Source organism: Clinocottus analis, unplaced genomic scaffold (assembly GCF_023055335.1).
Source record: "Clinocottus analis isolate CAN_PGR_092001 unplaced genomic scaffold, fCliAna1.0.p SCAF_3, whole genome shotgun sequence".
Lineage (NCBI taxonomy): Eukaryota > Metazoa > Chordata > Actinopteri > Perciformes > Cottidae > Clinocottus > Clinocottus analis.
The window spans coordinates 9,593,818-9,614,465 of NW_027176042.1; the positions used below are offsets into that span (position 1 = coordinate 9,593,818).

The 20,648-nt window shown below is 44.8% G+C and overlaps 1 protein-coding gene across 2 annotated transcripts in view; it reads left to right on the forward strand.

The window, feature by feature from the left end:
• cdh4 (cadherin 4, type 1, R-cadherin (retinal)) overlaps positions 1-20,648 on the forward strand; it is a 170,471-nt gene that overhangs the window by 86,418 nt on the left and 63,405 nt on the right. The gene's annotated exons all lie outside the window — the stretch shown is intronic.

Genomic DNA, 20,648 nt, shown 5'->3' on the forward strand with positions numbered 1-20,648 from the left:
AGCCGGCCTTGCTCAGTCCTGGTTCTACCGTGCCTCCCTCCCCTCAGCAAGGTGAAGCTCCTCTCTAACTTCAGGTCAGAGGTGGCAGCGAGGGCGGATCTGGGTCGGTCAACGGTGTGCCGCTTCCTGCTGGAGACCCGCTGGAGTCTGAGCTCAAGGAGTTTCTGATGAACCGACATTTCACCTGATTTTAAACTAAATACCGACCAGGTGGCACCCGACAACAAGCATTAGGAACATAGGAATAGATAGTCTTCTCGCCTATGAAGGGCATCATTATTAAATAGAGATTGTTGCATAACCAGTAAAAGTTCATCACAAAACCTTGCAGAAAAAGTATTGTTACACAATAACCGTTGTTCATGTCGAGCAAAAAAGAGTGATCAAATAACTTTGTGAATGTGTATCAGTGGGAAAATAGACCAAACAACTGTCCTTGAAAGCAAGATGTGCTTCTCCTATAGAAGCACAAAGCGAAGCTGGGTCCATTGAAACTGTAACTTCCCTCCAAAAATAGCACATTACATTATAACCGACACAATCCCTATACAAACACATTCTGCATTATCAAGTATTGGTTGAATGCAGGTAAACGGTTTGTGTGGAAAGCAAAAGAAGCAGAACATTGGCCCGAAATGCAATCTGAACCCACCACGCATCGTCTTTCAATTTGAATCGGTTTAAAATGAACACTTCAACTACTAGTCTACTTGTGAAACAGTCCGGTCAAGCACGTCGTCTCTTAACCCGAATCCAGTCCCTCATCTCAAGTTGCTACGTGACACGCACAGGCAAAAGGTCTAAAATAAAAAGCACAACTTCCAATCCGATTTGTATAAACAGTGCCAGAACTAAAGACAATAGGTGTAATGCAGAAACTCAAATGTACAGTAAACAATTGTAAATCACGTTTTGTCTTGATCAGTGAGATTTATAATGAAATCCAATTACCGTAGGTCAAGTACAAATAGATGTATTTTTTTAAAATATAAAATAGGAACAGGTTTGAATGCAACTATTCTTCAAGTGCTCATCAGTTGCATTAGGCCAGTGCCCCTTCCTGCCGTTTCCAGCCAAAGCAACACAAAGAGAACACTCTGTTGATAAGCATAGACATGTTGAATGTTAAGTGCCGACTATCATTTGACCATAATCTCCTGTCTGGGTTCAAAAAATTGTCCTTGCATATTCATACTAAAACATCATTTGAAGAGGTGGAAAGGTTTCGCAAGAAAGAACGTCAGACACATTTTTTTCAGTTTTGTTATGCAAAAAAAGTTCTTAGGATATTCAAAGGAGCATTGTGTAAACTAGATAGCTCATTAAATTCATGTTTTACCTTGTGAAAATGGTGGTAGGTAAAGTGCCGTATAGATTGTTTTCTATACAGACAATGAAGCAATTTGTAGCACAGCACAGATTCATACGGAGCATTCATAGAGCTTGTATGTTTTGCAACTGTTATGGACTTTTCATCAGGAAGGAGTTCAGTCCATAGAAGGAAAAGCTGGAAAAGACATTGGCCGCGTTTCCCAGATTCGATCCTTCTTAAGGACTTAAGAAGGCTCGAAAGAAGGGTTCGCTAAGAAGGAGCGCTAAGATACGAGTGTTTCCCTGATGCGTTCTTAACTGCCTTCTTAAGATCTCGCCAAAGAAGCTTCCTAAGACGCTCTTAGTGGGAGCTGTCCACCGCCGCGGTGATGAAACTAAATCAATCGATGCCAGGTTAATCGATCACCCACCACTTTATCAGCACATAAATCACACGCAACACGCTGTGGTCCCCACACACAGGTGCAATTACGCTACGAGCGTGCGTGCGTGTGTGTGTGCCATCCACGACACCAATCACCCGGGGGTTGCCAGCCATGGCATGAAATCCACGGTGGACTTGGCGGCCCTCGTCCCGCGTGGTGGGCATTCTGATGTGTGTCCGCATGGCGCAGGAGGATCGGTGTCACGGCTGCCACACTGCGTGAAACCGATGCCTTGCTGAGGCCGGTGCCGTCCCCCACCACCTCCAGGAAGCTCCCCACTGCGTAAAAACGCAGGTTGAGGGCAACATTGCAGCGGGTTGGCCTCTGGATGTGTGGTGACACCAGCGTGACGAGGCGTTGGCTCTCCACACGGGGAAGCCGGTACTTGGACTGGACAGCCCGGTCCGACAGCACATTAGGTGGAGAAGTGCTGACGCACACATGCATTTATGTAAACCATCTGGCTTCGCGCACGGCGACGCTGTTGGTCAGCAGCGAGATTATACTGTATTGCAGCCGTGGTGTCTCTCACGCGTGGACTTCAGCAACGCCTTCAGACGTGGAGCCTCTCTTGATGAGGTTCCAGCCAAGTTCAGTTACACCTGTCAGTTTCCTGATACATGTGAAATACCACAGGGTTGTTGATGTTTTTATAGCTAACGTAAACTCATATGCAGATGCAGAATGTGTGTGAAAACGCAATGAGTGATATTAATGATGATTCATTTTATTTATGTAGCTACAGGAACACATGCGCAATTCTTTCTTTTTATATTGTTATTTTTCTTTTTATGCTATTATTTTTCTTGAGTCAGTCTTCTGCAGCTGTGGGCGCACAGTCATCATTACGCATGGTTTAAGTATTCCTTTGAATGTCATAACTTTCCCTGACGCGGCTGCAGTGAACGTTTGTCGCTAAGAAGGCTGTTAAGAGTGGGTCAGACTAATCTTACGTTTCCTTCTTAGTAAAAGAGCGTCTTAAGCTAAGAACGACTCTGGGAAACACGTCGTTCTTTCACAGCGCTCTTAGGGCGCTCCTAAGACGCTCTTAGCGCTTAAGAGCGTCTTAACGAATCTGGGAAACGCGGCCATTGACTGGGAGATCCCACTGGAAGACAAATAGCTTTATCCGTTCGAGCTCTTGAGCTTTTACTTTACGTGCATCTCGTTCCAGTCACTCTTGATTACAAGGGTTTGTATATATGTGAATGGCGAGAAATGAAACAAATTAAATATATAAGGAAGGTATTATTAAAATTATGACCTCGGCCTCTCCAATAATTCAGTTTTCAATTGTACAAGTAGAAAACATTGTATTTCAATCAGGTGATATGTGAGGAAGTCTTGGCAAAGCCTTTGGCGCTTGAACTCTGAAGGGGGATTTGTAGTCAAGGGCCCTCTAGCCTGGGACTCAACAAAATGAATTACCTTGTGGAGTCCAGACCTGGTGGTGGTGATGATGATGAAGATGATTAGCCTAATAGAGTGATGAGTTGATGAAGCTGATGGATCTGTGAAGACTGGGTGGAGATGGGGAGGTGGAGGGACGCTAACAGCAACATGAACAAACTGAAGGTGGAGAGACAGTCATGTTAAACAAGAGAGCAGCAAGATGATAGGATGACAATGTCATTGTGTCGTTGTGCTTATTGGATAGAGGACACAAGCTGATCTACACAGCTGGTGTCGTGATTGACGCCCCGAGCAATGCAACTACACAATGAGTGCGCATGCATGAGAAGTGATTGGCAGATGTATAAGAAATAAATCAGGCTTGTATCTTGCGACTGAACTCACGATACAGCTTCATTAAGTGAAAGTCTATTCTGTATGCTACCATTTATAGCCACGACGTGGAAATGTTGGTTTGTCTGCCTGTCAGGCAGTCAATCACTTTGGTCTAAACTTGTATGTCTCTACAACCATTGAATGGATTTGCCATTAAATTGTTTACAGACATTTAATATTCCCAGAGGGTGAACCGTAATGCACTTGGTGATCCTCTGACTTCTCAGCTATGGTCAAAGGTTCCAGATCTACTCAACTATTTCACCATGAAATACTCTAAATGATTTTCTGATGATCAATCCTATGACTTTCCTGCGGTGTCACCATGAGGTGGACATTTTATGTTTTTGAGTGAAATGTCTGGTAACGGCATGACGGCCATGTCTATAATACATAACATGCATACTTCTGCTTAATAACACCACACATAGAAATGTCATTTTAACTTGTTTAATTAAAAAAATTGACCACTTAGACTTATAATCACATTATAATGCATAATAACAAAGGTTAGAACACATTGTAAAAAGATTAAAATGATTATTAACGTTGGGCTTAATATAATCATGCAGTGCTTTAAGTCGATTATAATGCATTATAAGTGTGTGTATCACACCTTATAGACATGGCTGACTTAAAAACTTGTATCCAACAGTTGGATGGATTGTAATAACTTTACGTATCCCGTAAATTTTCGTTTCGCACTATGGTCAGGTCCGGACTTAAAATCCAGGAGCAAATACCTTAAATGGTGAAGTGGAAAGCTAAACTTCAGCGTGTTAGAATCGTAAACTCCAGAGTCTTGCTGTAGACTCTTTTTTTTTTTTTTTTCAGCGTACTTTTGGTTTACGCTGCTTTAGGCCGGAATCCCGAAGGTCAATTTTCGCAGAACCAGACCGGATCGTACACACACCGAAGCCGCAGACAGACCTGACAATGCTGGCAGTCTCTCGGTTCGGCCAAAATGCAGACGGCGGCTCTTTTCACAGCGGAGCGATGAATTTTTAATGAGCCTGTATCACCATTCAGGACGAGGGAGAGGAGAAAGCTGTGGAGTCGCTCAAGTCAATTTCAATATTCTTGGATCACTCTCTCTGCCTTGTCCTCATCATATCTTCATTATCTCCCCGTTCTCCAATTTATTTTTATCCGCGAATAACCAAAGGACCAGAAAATGAGTAAAAGGAGGGGACAGAATTCCCTCTTGCGTGAACATGGAACCGAGAGAAGTCTGACGTGGCAGGCAGACAGGGGAGGGAGGATCCGCCGACCACAAAGAGTGTTCCTTTTTGTTTACAGCAGCCGAAGATGGACTCATTCTTCCTTTTGCTTTCTGCATCTAGCTCGAGGCGGGAAAGAATGGAGAGAGTTTGAAGAGCTGACACAATGAGTCAGAGTGAGGCAAGTGAGAGGGAAGGGCGGCAAAGGTTTAGGCGTCTGCACTGACAGCTTTCTCCTGCAGTCTGACAGAGCTTTGTTGTGAATCCGGGGTTTGGCCGCTGCTGCCGCTGCAGGGTTTCACTGACAGTGCCGTCGCGGTAAGCGCCGAGCCCTGACCTTTTCCCCCCACACCGCAGCAAACAGCCGTCCTTCACATGGCGTCTGAATTGTTTACGAGAAACGTCGGGAAGCTGAAAAACAGGGCGTCATGTGACGACAGATGGCCCTCGCGCCGTCAGAGAAACGTCATCGCGGACCGCATCTCCCATGAGGCGGAGCAACGGCGCCGGCGCCGAGGATGGCCGCTGCCATCTGCGCCCGTGCAGCAGACGCTGCAGACAATGCAGACGCCACATGTGTCACGCCGTGTTTCATACACGGGGCTGACTGTAATGCCCCATGCAGGGTATTAGTTCGAGTGTGTCAGCACTGTGGAAATTGGTTGATTTTGTGTTGCCTCATCCTGCAAACTAACTCTGACATATGGGAGCTGTAAACCCCATTCTGTCTCTCTCATTCCTCTTCCTCTCCGCCTGACTCTGCCTGCCCGTCACTCCATCACTTCTATCTGTCTGTCTATTGCCCCCTCCTCCTCCTCTTCCTCCTCCTCCTCGTCTCCGTCTTCCCGCCCGCTGCCGCTCTCACTCCGCCGCTCGATCTCTGCCTGTGGTTGAGGGAGAGCGCAGAAAAAAAATGAGCAAACACACGCCGGCTGCCTCAAAATTCATTTCCGAGCCTTGCGCGCTTCCCCCACACCTGCAATATTCCTCCTCCGTAGCTCCCACACAGGATTAGTTTTAAATGAGAAATGCATTGTTTCCTTCATTCACTCAAGTAAGGGAGTAATTGAGTTAATCTGTCCGTATTTTGTCGGTAGGGAAGCAGCAGAGATTAGCGCCTCAGTTGGCAGAGATGGAATCGCTCCTTTAAAAGATGGAATAAAAATGTCAAAGCGCCTTTAATGACAGCCGGCTTGACATTTACCAGCAGGCTTTTCATAGGAAATACTTATTCAGAATACAACAGAGGGAAATGCCAAGTCCTCCCATTATTTCATCGCGTGCTGTATATGGACTAACTTTTATGAACACCTTATCACCTGGTGCATTACCGGTTCATAAAATATCAAATATTATTATACCGATTCCATTATCTAAAGTTTTGGCATCGATCAGAAGATATTTTAAAAGTGCGTACGACAATAGGAACCATAACGTAGGTATATGTGTAGGTGTGGGCACATTAATAGGCCTCTTTATATGCGCGGCGTCATCATGTGAGTCCCCCGATAAAACAAAATGTCTCTTCAGCCTAAAACAGGCTGATTATGTTGAGGCATACTGTAGACGGATATTTGTCGTCTCTCCACATCTGACATTTCTGCAAATTTCCCTGTGTGCGCAGGAATTTGCTTATCCCACCTAAACAGTACCCATGCCAACATAGCAATTGTGCCTAATGGATTCCACTGCACCGTAAATGCTGAACACACAAATAGTTATGGGGTAAATGAAAGCTTTTTTTTCCCTGCACACAGCAGAAAGTCTAAGTTCAGTTTTACAAGTCCTGGCAGAATGATTTGAGTTTTGTTTTCTCATGATAAATGGTTTCCATGCTGCAATGACTGTTCTTAAGTGAGCCGGGTGTGTCAGGAAACAATGGGCCACTCTATGCTGTTTAAAACACCCTGGAGTGTAATTAGCTGGTGGCAAGAACACGATAGCCACATACTAAACATGGGACTGAAACAAGATGATCTCTTTCAAAAATGTCTAATTGGTAGAGAAAAATCCAGAATAACGAAACCAAGAAGTAATGATAATGGAAATTAGCGAGCAAATTCATGCTTTATGTTTTGCTAATTCAAACAATATTTGGCCGTGTTTGGGAAATACCATTATTTACTGTGTCTTAAATAGTCCAAAGGATACAAAATCCTCCTATCAGCACCTCTAATGCAGTGTTTGTAATGTTGAGCATGGCCTCTAAAGGCTCAGTGCCACAATGCTGAAGTCAACGGCTGACTTCGGCTGCCATATCTAAAATGCCCTAGACTAACCCCAGGATGTGATATTTTAAGCAAATTAAATCTGTCATGCACTTCAAGGCCTGTGCTTTAGCCCCTGCTGCAGATTTTCTACCCGCCTGTACTGTGACACAGATGGAAAGGAAACTTAAACCTAAAGAGGGAACAATAAAACAGGAAGCTCTAAGTCCAAGGTCTGGCTTGTATTGACTCTATTCGGTATGTAGAGAGACGAGAACGACCAGAAACTCTCTGCGAACATCCAAAGTGACTCGAGAGATTAATGTCAGAAGACATAAAAGGGAGTATATAGTGAATCACCTCGGAAGACAAACATTGGCCGTCTGAAGACAACAGTGCATAGCTTCAGTGGTGCCAGCACACCTCCACCTGAGTAAATATGTGAGTAGATTAGCAGAATTAAGTTTCTTGGCGCACGGGTTGGCAGGCTGAATTAACAGGTGCTCATGTTTAGAGGTAGATGAAGGAGGAACAGCTCCAAAAAAGAAAAAGAAAACCCATCTGTCTTTCTGCTTTTCCCCTGCCTAACAATGAACATTAATTTGCCTGAATCTCAAAACAGCTAGAAAATGATAAAGAAGCGCCGGGTAAATAGTTCGCAGTTATTTAGCCAATTCTGCGCCGCCTGTCTGGCACCAGATACATCAGCATTTTCTCCTCCTATTCTTCAGGCTTTTTTTTTCCCCTCCCGGGTTTCTGACAGTGATCAGGGGAGTTGGAGCAATGCTGAGCTGAACAGTGCTGACAAAGCCAAAAGGCTCTGCACTTCAGGCTCCGGAGTGGCTGGATCGATGTAGTGCCATCGCCGTGGCCCGGGGGAACGGCTGCCACCATCCCTCATCCTGCACTGGATGTCCTCATCTGCCTCGCTCGTCACCTCCCAGCCTCTGGCGGGGCGGAGATTTATGCATAGAGCGGAGGACAGCTCAAGTCCGAGCATACGCTATAGGTTGTGGCGCCGCGGCGCGTGACGTGAGCGGTGCCGTCGGCGAGCTCAGATAGGCCCGACGGAAGTTTAGCACCTACGCTGACAAATTGATGCTTGCAAGAAAAGCCAAGACAATAAAGCACAGCAATTAATTTGGGATTTTAAAAGCCCCAAGCCTGTGATTGCAGGACGGCCGACTCTCTTGAACACGCTCCTCCGCCTTGTTTACATGGTGATTTGCAGGATTTAAATATACTTTTCACGCTCATATTTATTTCCTCGTATTTGTTTTTATATTCGTGAATATACATTCCGATGTGCGATCATTTGCGATCACGAAGAGCATCGGCTTCCTGCTGCGTACTGGGTAACTTTATTTGAGAGGGAAACACTTCTTGCGTGTTCCAGCTTTTGGTAGATCCATTCGCTATAGATTCACTTGTGCACAACAAACACATCTAGTGGCTCTCACAAATATCTGTTTAGTCAACATTGTAGCCACCAGAACAGTTTGCATGGAATCGTCATTCCGCGCTTCGATCCGCACAGACGGGCGATGTGTATCTTATTTAGCCGGTCTCAAGAAGCAGGATGATCATGCTCATTGAAGGAAAACCTAGAACACCGAAATGGGACTAAAGACGGAAGTGGAAAAGAGCAACTCTGCCCTCGGATGCGGTGCTGTTAAACTTCTAATTTAATAATCCCGGCCCGTCAGTGTGCTGTTGTGCTGTGTATTCAGCAGAGCTATTTCTGGTTGGGTTTTGATTCTCAAGCTTTTACTCGAGCAAAGACAAATTTAGCCAACCTCTCCAGTGTGAATCTTTTAGAAGCAGTTTGCCAGGCTGGCATCGAGCCAATCAGCTTTTAGTGGCCAAATTGACAGAACGGATGGTGTATTTAATTGTTTTTAATGGAAGTGATAATGGTTCTGTCTAATTAAAGGACATATTTAATTAATGGAAAATGATACCAAGAACGATTGAACATATTTGACTTGATACAAAACATGTTTTGCTTCTCTCGCTGTCATTTGTTTGTCACAAAGACACACACACACTTCCAACGTACAGTAATTCATCTAGGAGGGAATATTTTGAAAGCTTGAATAATTATATCTAGAGTTTGTCAGTTGTGTTGTATAAGACGACACGACAAAAGAAAAAGCTCTTTTTTTAAACTTTTTTTTTTCTAAGCGTTTCACCTCTTACAGAGCCCTCTTCGTTCTTTTTATTTGACCTCTTCTGTAAGACAGTTCTGCTCCACCTCCCAGGTTTGATTGAAGCCTGAATGTCTCTTTTGTTCAAATTGAGCTGTCTGTGGATGGCTTTTGTCTCATGGGTTATCCTTTTGGCCTGACAATTCATCTTTGGCGTTTTTTTCTTGTTGTTTTGAAGAGTGGTAATCCATAACAGCAGCACTCATGCTTGCTTAGGCAGGAGATTAGGCCCATACGCTGATGTAAAGGTACATCGAGAGATTTTTTTTTTTAACACAGGAAAAGTGGTGGTCAACAGCAGCGAGCAGAAAGCAACACAATTATTGAATTTACTGGATTTATAGAGATGCATTAAGCTGGCGTGTATGTTTGGGCCACTGTGGATACATGAGAGCACAACAGCTGTGGTTGGTCAGTATGGGCCGCTTAGCTTTACAGGAAGTGAGAGAAAGAACGTTGTGTTGTATCGTTTGATGTTACAAAGTCAATTAAATAAGTCAGTAAATGTGGGCAGTGTTGTGTAATCAAAGGATGAATACAGCCGGATGAAGTACAAGGAATATGTCAAGGTTAAGCATCAGCGCAAGTTTTTACCATGATGTTTCATTTAGTTTCTTTTATATTATTGGTTGTCCACTTCAAACCCAAGGTTTGCTCACAGCCCACACTGTCGTATCACATTTTCAAAGTACCTTTCCCCATGAGATAACTTGCTCGTAGCTGCACATGACACATGAGCGTGTCAGACAAACGCATTGAATTGTGAACATGAATTATTTGGCAAATGAAAATGCGTTAATGATTTAGTGGTTCTATCTGCATATTACATGGTAACTACAGCCTGAGCAAATAACCCTTGTATTACCATTTCAGTCCTGATATTCCTAATAATTGCTCATAAATTCCTGTAAACTGCCATACAATGTTTCCACATGAAATACTCCTGGAGTTGTGCAACCCTACGAGCCATAACCTCCACAAAAGCACGTCAAACCAGTCTACTGCGTGCAGTCTCTACTGTGCGACCAGCACCCCCTTTATCTGTCAAACAAGAACCAATGATGAGGCAATTTCTCCTCCAGCACGTTCAGTTTCAGTTGGTTAGTGGCCAAAGACGGTACCTAAAGTACTTCCACTACGTTGAGTGACTCGCTAAAGAAGGGCAATTAAGCCTATTCCCATAACCTGTGCGATAACGCGTATACCCATTCTCACCTGATAACCTAAACAGCCTGATTCCTTATAGATTAATGACTTGTCTCCGGCTAATGTATTCTTATCACAAGGTCATGAGTGATGTATTATCAGTTAATGAGAAATACAGAAACGTGTGGCGTGTGAGAGAGGCGGGGAGGGGGCAAACACACACAATAGGAGACTCACTCGTTTGACCTTTTCAGAAGGGTTTTCTCTGCCCTGCGGTGAGTTGTCCTGCAGTGATAAGAATAATGGTTTTGGCGCCACGGCCCGGGGAGACCGACCTCGCATCTCTTTCTGGTAGATAGTCGAGCAGTGAGATTTAGCCTCTTCTATTGTGCTCCCTACAGTTAAAGCAGACAATGAGGCTTAGTGCTGCCCACTTAAAGGACAGCGGTATGCTCGCATGAAGGACCCCTGAAGATCTATCTGATAACTGCCACCAGGCGACTTATATAGGCGATGTAAGGAGGGGCCGAGTGGTGGCGGAGCAGAGACTCTTGCATTTGATTACTGGCAAATCATTTGACAGGAAGATTTCTTTGCAGGACAAACACAGGACGCAACGTTGTGCCATTTGGCGTGGTGGATTCCTCTGTCGAGGAAAACCAGCACAGTCGGAGTGGTAGCGATAGTCCTCATTGTTCCATTTCACTTGAGGTCGGAGCTTCACTTGCCAGCAGTGGATTCATGTGAAAGGGTCCTTGTTAAAATCTCCCCGTCACTATCTCTGTGATCTCAACTTTTACACCGCATAAGGCAGCGGGGGACATCAAACGCTCTCAGGAGGAAAAGTGGAAAATGTTGGGTGCAAATGCATTAGTCATGTTTTTAATTGATTTTCTGGAACCGGCCAGGGTGACTTCAAAGCAAATGGCTTTTGAAAGAAACTCAGATTTGTTGCTTTTAAGGGAGGGCTGCACTCTAAAAAGCTCTTTCTTTTCTTTTCTTTTTTTATTCAAGTTGCGAGGCATATCTCAAACTGCCATTGTGTGAATTCAGAACATTCTCAATTCACACTAATGGGTAGAGTTAGCGATAAATGCTAGCTTACGTACAGTGAGTGCTGTTATATCAAAGCAATGTACGGTACATGTGTATAAGTTTGACTGAAAGCTGCAGAAGTGAATATTTTTATATTAAGAAACCAAACCAAACCCCAGACAGTTAACGACTGGCCGGTGAATATATCGGAGCTTTTAGCAGCTAAAGAGCCAGATATTTCCCTCAGGGTTGTGAAGACTAAATGAAGACTGAACATTGGACATTCATCAGGTGGACAGAAACATGGCTCCATGAATGAATGCTATGTTGCTCTGTGGGATTGATGCAGGAATCAGCAACTGTTTGCCCAACAATAATGCAGCTACAACAATGTAAAATATGTAAGCTACTTATTGATATAAGGTAAACAAAATATTCACGCATGTTGTTTTTTTTGTTTGTTTTCCTTTTATCTTCTTTACTCAGCTGGTTCTTTTCATCTTTTTGCAGTGTGTCCTCTACTACTCTCTATGCTAGATCTCTTAATCTGCGTTAGTGAGCGTGACACTTAATGCACAATGTTTCCTGTCGCAGGCCTGAAGCAGCATGCATTGATTCCTGTTTTGACTTTAACACTGTCCCTTATGGCTCAGGGCTACTTCTTGGACGCAATTGTCTTCATAATGACAACATCAGCACCCGGGTCACAGCCGTTTGTCCCTGTGGTCCACGGAGCTGCGTTCTCCTGGTGAACCTCATCTGATCCGCTGGTTTCAGCTCAGGGCCTGGAGACTAATGGCTGACCCCGGTCTATCGCTTGCCCCGGGGGGCTTTGGAGAAGAGACAGGATTAGAGAGAGATGGATGAGAGCAACGGATAATGAAGGAGCTCTGTCCTACGTCTAATCATTGGCTTTAAAAGACATGATCTGGGCTGGAGAGCGAGAGTAGATAAGAGGCACCTTTCTTGTTGTGATTACATCTTTTATCACGAATGAACAACCAATACTTTGCCACTGTCAGACGCTCCGGACGGTGTTAAAGTAAACATGTCGTTCTTCGATTTACATAAGCGTAGTGAAAGTGCAGTTCTAGAGGACTCGGATGACATCGTTATTGAGATGCGGCGACACACATTTTTGTATCATACAAATTCCTCTTCATCTGGGCTCCAATTCCCTTAAATTAATCGGGTATAACAGATATTTCTGTTCCTCTCTAAGTGTATATTTGTAATGCTAATTAGGCCAATTGTGGGGAATCAAATTAAGATGCTGAACACAGCAGCTAAACAATCACCGGGGAGGGATGCAAACACTTTTATGCAAATAACACAAGAACAGGGGAAAGATGGAGAAAAAAATTAGGAATAACCCGGGAGAAGAAAGGGCTGCTCAGAGAGGGAGTGCGCAGAGGGAGCAGAGATAAAGTGAGAGAAGGTAAGAGGAGAGGAGGGCAGGGGGGGAGATTGAAAGCTGATTACCTTGTGAGCGAGTCTTTGCTTTCTCTGGGGACAAGGGGGAAGCCTGTTTTAGTCTTAAAGTATTTATTAAGGCTGGTCTCCAGGGTAATCAAGACCAGCTAAAAATAACCAGCTCAGAGATGCTGCAGTCATAAACACTGCACAGTGACCGGCTCACACCCTGCAAATGGACTCATTTACTCACCCGACCATGACATCGCTGCACTATGTCCGTTAATATGATAAAAGGGAAAGTAGTGCCTCAAACCTGAAGTGTGTTCTCTACATTGGCCAACGTGAGCAGAAGAGGACATGTGACTCACTCTAGAAGAAAAAAAAAGAAAAACTGGAGAATATTGGGTTTCCATTACAGTCATCATACGGTCGGGGTCCCGGACATGAGCCCCCTTTGTCCCCTGATCTTAGCCCCTTGTTTGCTCACATTCCCCTCTCTGCCACTTGGCTCAGCTGAGGTCCCAGCGTCTCACTCTGGGCCGTGTGAAATGATTATATTGTACTGGGGAGATAACAGACAATGTGTAGCCTTGAGGCAGTTTTTTTCGCTTCACCTCCTTAAAAAAGATATTGCTGTGATAAAGCGTCGCTCCTTGTCTTGCTCGCGTTAAATCGAAGGGGAACCCTTCAAGGTAAGGTCTGGTAAGTGGGAGCCAGAGGAAAGAAATAAAACAAAGAATCGGTTGATATGTTCGTGCAGTTGTATGTTTTAAAAATGGAACATTGCTCATTACCCTAAGACTGAGGCAGGGGTCGCCAGCTCAATTGGGGGGATAGTGAAGGCGCCGTTTCCTGGCTCGATGCAGGTTTTCTGCAGACGGTGGATTGATTGGGAGCCAGATTTCCCTGACTTTTTTTGTGCAGTTCTAAATTAGTGACGAGCCGCCGAGTAGATGGTCAGCCAAAAGCATACACAAAAAAATAAAAAGATACTGGGTGTTTGTTAGAGTTCACAACAGTGTGAACCTGTGAAGTTTTGTACTCAAGTATTTTCCAGATAGTCTACTTTAAAAAGTGAAAATGTCGGCACACCTACCTCCCGTACGTCCATGTTTTTTGCTTGTTGTAGTTGGTGAAATGAAAGTCTGATCAGGCCGGCCGGATCATCTTAGGACCTGTTTGTCGAGGGCACCAGGACCCCTGACCTTAAAAAGGGTTAACCCTGGCACACCTGAAGGTGGCACGGCTTGAGATACACTAGTGCGCCCTCGGTGTGGCATGCTTACAACACACACACACACACACACACACACACAAACACACAAGAGAAAAGCTACCGGGCTGAATGGTGCTGTATTAATCACACTGACGCCTGGCACTGCGATCTGTGACCCAGTCTTTTAATTGCATCCGCTCTGCTTTGCTCCCCGCTCTCCCTCTTTATCTCGCCTCTTTCCCCTTTCTCATTCCTCAAGCCTCCTCACTCCCCTCACTCATGATAGGAGGCTAATGCACAGATAAGAGGGGAGAGCGAGGGCCGGGGTTGTGGGAAAGAGCTGAACGCTCGCGTACCGACGTCCAGACACCTGATGTGTAGCGAAGCCTGCTGGGTAATAAAAGAATGTGCGGGCGAGGTAGTCTGCAGAAGCAAACACATATCTGTGAGGGAATCTTGGGAAACCTATTGACCTGCCGCGATGGGGCCGACACAACATCCTATATGTGTGCGTTGACTGTACATCTTTCTCCGTATCCTGATAGGCCAGTATAGGGCCTCTTTAACCCGCTGGTTCCCTCACACCTGCAGAAAGAGAGGGAGGCGACAAAAGGAAATCAAAGGTGTGACAGCAGGCTCGTGGGCGGATGTTGGCTCCATGTACATAGCGGTGCTCTAACAGTGTGACAAGGTGCCTCTCAGCGCTACATGTGCGTTTGAAAAAGGTAAAACGTGAGGGCCAACGCACACAAATGCGGATTGACAGCACCTCCTCTCCCACGCACACCTATGGGAGCGAAGGGAGTCCATGACACCCATACCTATTTATGCATCAACTGTAGTAATCGTAATTGCAAAGAGCTGGTGTCGCACACTCCCACTCCGATGTCCCTCCTCTTCTTCTTTCTCTCCCTGTGTCTCTTTATCGCTCTTGCTCTGGGTCCCTCGCATGCACAAGCATACACAGTGACACACACACACACACACACACACATGCACGCACACGCAGTTGAGTTGCAGTGGTTTCCTTTTGTGAGAGCGAGCTGTCAGAGGGAACTGTGTGGGCTTTTGTTAAAACAGAACTGCAGAGGCAGAGAAATTCATTTCCAACTGCGGCAACGAAAAAAAAAATCCTTTTTAGGAAAGTCACATTGTACCTGCAGTGTTTTAAAAACAGCAAGTATGTAAATTGAATTAGTTTTGAGCGTTCCTGTGGGGGGCACAGTGGGCTGGATTTCAAAAGCCTTTCAATGGTTGTGGATGTACGGCACGGGGCGCCTCAGGTTTGACGGAACATTCACGAGACGGCACCCTTTTGTCGCGATAAGTCACGACTTCTGAAAATAGATTTTACATCTCCGCTTGCCAATCACGACTTCGTCACTGCATATCCTGCTTCCGCCCACTAAAAGGTGTAAACTTTTCACATTTCACTTGCCTCCCGTAGGTGGAGAGGATATCACAACTCACATGTCTCCTGAGGAGCTGCTACATTGTCGCCACCAGAACCTTGAACGTTGTGTCCTTCTCCTTGTTTAGACGTACACGCTGGAGCATCACACGCACTTTTTCTGTCTTGTTTCAGTTCGTCGAAAACAAGACTGCTTCTCTTCGTTCTGGAAAGCAGATATTTTTTTTTCTGTTGTTTTTTCCGTCTCTTAGTTTGCAAATTAGGGTGTTGTCATTTGTTGTTTGTCAGTGACACTCTTTATCAAGAATAAGAAATGCTTTGCTTTCCCTTCACTGTTCAGTGTGACACTGGAGAGTGCGCTCAAATGGGTCCATTTTAATGAATCACTGTCATTCTAGAAAAACTAAAACCACAATTAAAACAGGCAAATGATGGTGATCTATCAGATGACTCGTAACATGCACACACAAATGGCAACGGCACAGAAGTCATGTCGAGATGTTGATGCTCCCCGCACGCAGTGTGTTCTGTATTTCAGCCGCGTTCGTTTACTCGTCAGCGGGCTCAGTGCTGCTGTCTATCACAGCCTCCGGCACAAATACTGTGATTTGCAAATTGAGTGGGTGGCGTTGATTTTCCCGCTGGCTTGAGAAAAGCAGCAGGGTACCAGAGGGAATGTTTACTTAGCACTGTGGCACAACTGCGATCAACGGCACCATAACAAATGTCCATATGCTTAGTCTGGAGCTATTTAACCCCTCTAAATCCTGACTTTCTCCACCAAGTATTCCACTGCCAGACTTTTAACTTAAACGTCTCTTTACAACTGCATCCACTGCATAAAGGGGGTGTACCCCCCTCCCTCTCTACCCCCATTTTTATATAGTTTTGCTGTCAGACGTCTATTTTTATCTGTTGTTGCCGATATCATGATCTTTATTTATACACCTTTTAAAGCGCAAAAGAAAACAAATCACTTAATTTAAAAAGCAGATCAAATTAGCAGCAGACGCAATGAATGCAAGGTGAGGCATGCAGGATAAAAGCAAAACTCATAAAAGGGAGAATAAGGCGCTAATAAAGGTTGTTGTTTAAAAGCAGGTCTATAAAAAGATCCATCAAAGTCTTAAAAATGATCCACAAAAATCATATAATCTAAAAGTGAATAAATGCTTGCAGATCTCCCCCCCCATCTCTTTTTCTCTCACCTCTTCCGGGTCTCCCGTGCCATATGTTCTCCACTCATGTTAACAGCGGTAACAACTGGCCCACCAGGGTGTCTAGGCCTTTGGCTCAGACCGGCTCTCGGGGATGAAAGTGCCTCAGTCTGCAGGGAATACGAGAGAAAGAAAGAGGAGGACAGGCGGTGGGGGTTAACCAGGGAGGAGGTAAGGACAGGAGGAGGTATGGAGGACGGCTGTGCCTCTGCAGAACAGAGAAGTGGAGGAGACGGGGGGAAAAGACGGGTGACAACAAGAGAAGGGAATGGCGGGGAGGCGTGCGCGGTCGACAGGTGAACACGGTGTAGGCGGATGCGGCGGGATGAGCGGGGGCATGCTCCGTGTGGATGCACAAAGCAGGCTGTGCCGAGCTCCTACCTGTCATCTACGTTATGCACATGTGATGTTTCCATACAAGAGCGGCTCTGGCCTCCGCTTGGGTATTGTCGAGGATCTACAAGCTCATGCTGGAAGAGACAAAGAGCATAAGCATGTCTCCCCCCCCCCCGCCCCTACCCTGTGTGTGTGTGTGTGTGTGTGCGTGTGTGTGTGTGTGTGTGTGTGCAGAGGACTCGGTGGTCGGCAGTCACGGCTGATGCCCGCTCTGTTTTAACCGCGCCTGTGCTGCGCTAGCCGCTCTGTTGGACAGCATGTTCTCTGCCGTACGCGTCCAGAGAAGAGCAGCCAAGCAGAATGACACCAGCCTCAGCAGCCTGCCAAACACCGCTGTGGATGGCAGGACACACTGAAATATACAAAACACACTCTGGCACACACAGAGACAATCGCGCACAGACGCACACACTCACGTAAACTTATGCAGGGACACGACAGCGTACGACACACACACACACACACACACTTCTACAAAACAGAAAAAAAACAAATAGACACACACACACACTGAAGTTGGTGGTTTACTACCGCTGATGTTTTTCTCTGGAATCACGGCAAAACACAGGGACGCACAAACACACGTCAAAGGCAGTTGACATAATATATCTCGTGGATCATAACAGATCTCGTGGATCATAATAGAATAAGAAGGCTGGTCCCATAACCTAAAAGGCTCCAATCCGCTCCTACTTGTATACAGTTGACGCTGCTGGTTGATTGTAAACTGCTGAGACAGTTTGAAGTTTGAAGCAACATTGCCGGCCTTCCCACGTTCAGTCCATATATGGAAACCCATTTCTGCCACAAAAAAACAGAAGTCATAATTACGACCAAAAAAAAGTATATATATGTATTATATTATATTATAATGCTAAGTTGCTCTCCTTAAAACAACTTGAAGTTTTACAAGCTAAAATGAATCTATACAAGTTTTCATTTCAACACAAAATGATAATGTTGGTAATTTACTTTTGCCCAATATCATTTTTACTGTTTGGAGCTTGAGCGCATCGAGATGCAAGTCAATGTAACCTATATTAACTCCTGTTAACTCCGTAATCAGCCGCCTTTGCGCTGGGGAGAGCCTCCTGCTGTCTACAGACGAGCCGGTCACCTCCATTACTTTAACAGCATGATGGGAATGAATTAAGTTATAATTGGGTGTGTCTAATTAAGTTAGTTTTTCGAATATTGCTACCGGTTAGATCTTTTATTGTGCCAAGCATAACAGTGCTGCTGCATGTTAGTCCATGCCTCTGTTTGAATGGGATGAGTTTAGTAAGTAGTTCATGCTTCAGGGTGCAGAGCACAGTGAGATAAATACTAATGATAATACATTTTATTTGTATAGTGCTTTAAAAGGTACTCAAAGGCACTTAACATGGATATGGGCACCATGCTGGATAGATGAGGCCGTTTATTTTCTCAATTGATCGATGAATTCTTTCATCTATAAAATGTCAGAAAATCATCCCACTTTAACAGTCCAAACCTGTCAAGGTCTTCGGTAGATGATCAAATGTGATAAAGAAAAAAGCAGCAAATAATTATACAAGACAAATGTTTGGAATTCGTGCTTGATGAATAACTCAAAACGATGAATAAACTAATCGATTACTCAACTAGTCGTCGCAGACCAAACAAAAATGATCTTTCCACAAGATATTTAGTTGATCTTCAACAAAATGTTTTTAAAAACACAGTGAAAGAAGCAATTTCTGACTTGCAATGAATTGCATCCATTGGCTTGAAGTTGTTGAAATGAATGTTTTAAAGCTGAAATTATGAAACATCATTCATAATTGCGCACAGAAGTCAAACAAAGTGTGAAGATAACAATAACATGTGGAGAAACAATGCAGTGGGGCAGTCCTCCATGGAGCCTCTTCCTTTCAGACCCGGCGCTCCAGATGAGCTGACCGGTGGCAGTATTGATTGAACCTGCAGTAAATTATGGATGTGATTATTAATTGATGAAGGACTGCGGGTCTACTGACCTTCAGGGCCGTCAGCCGTGCCTTACTTTATTCATTTCAAGTTCAATTTCCCGCACATAGGCGTGCTGGAGTTTGCCAAGTGCAACATGACAAAACAAATGACATGCACCAGAGAACAATGACATCAAATAAGCACAGATTAGTTATCAACAGTGTTAGTCTTCATTCACTGCCTCCATTTGCATCATGATGTGACAGCGATGAACAATCTGCCCTGCTACATTTGCACATTAACTCTTCTTGTCTTAAAATGACGGATTTCATTGTATTTAGTGTGTGTGTGTGTGTGTGTGTGTGTGTGTGTGTGTGTGTGTGTGTGTGTGTGTGTGTGTGTGTGTGTGTGTGGAGGGGGGGGGGAGAGAAAATTGTTCCAATTACTGTTTTATTTTATATTTTGCCTCCATCTCTTTTTTTCGGTGTGCTACAGTATTTGCATCTCTCGCCTTCTCCTTTTATCCTGCCATCGTACACACACACACACACACACACACACACACACACACACACACACACACACACACACACACACACACACACACACGCACGGCTCCTCTATCAGTATCCAGTCTCAGCATTGTTTCTCTTTGCTGCTTTCATCTCCATTTAACAGCGTGGCAGATCAGATCCCACCACCGGATTTAAAGGCGCTTTGTGAACAGCATTTTTTAATGAATATCAACGCATTTATGAATATTTTCACACTCGGTAGATGCGTTAGGAATCAGGGTCGTGGTCCCACCCCCCTCGCGGGTACAAACTAGTGGGCGGTGAATGGTAAGCTGGGAGGTGACCCGGTGCTCCAGCAGGAAATCAAAGTCATTCCTCTAACACTGCTGCAGTATGGCCATCCCTGACGGACCACATGTGTGTTCCCATGCCAACTGGCACCAACCACATCGCACAACGGTCAGACCCACGGAGACCTCGGAGGTTTTTAATGTAGAATTAACATCCAAATTGAGAAATGCGCCAGCTAAAGACAGACATCTTTAGCTGGCGCAGAGACAGACACTAGCTGATGTTAGAATTCAGCACAAAACAGGAACACAGACACACACACACACACACACAGGCACACACACACACACACACACACACACACACACAGACACCCGTACGCATCATAAGCAGCGCTTTGCAGTGCACGCTTGCGTCCTTAAGCCCTGCTTCTCCCAGCTGCACCACAAGAGACCTGTCTAAGTGACAACAATTAGCCTGCTCAGTTCAAGCTAATTGAAGTCATTTACATAATACATGCCTGCCATCACAATTCATCAGTGGACAATTCAAGCAGGTCTGTGTCACAGTGTCGCAACCTGATGTTAGATTGCCCCACCCGCCCCCTCCCGCCCAGACTTGATAAATGATCCCCAAAGTCACTTAACACAGAGCATATCACTCGTATGAGGATTGCTATCTGCCATGTTATTCTTCTAATGAAAATAAGGATTGCATTTGCCAACATAAACAGATGCACACATTGTCAAAACTGTGTTTACCGTCCGTCCAATTATGCATGCAATTACTCAGAGGTTGAAAACAAATAGCCGAGGAGATGTTGTGCTTCATTTGCCTGTTGTTTGTGAGCTGCTTTTGACAGGAAGCAGGGCAATAAATTAAATAGATGGCTTG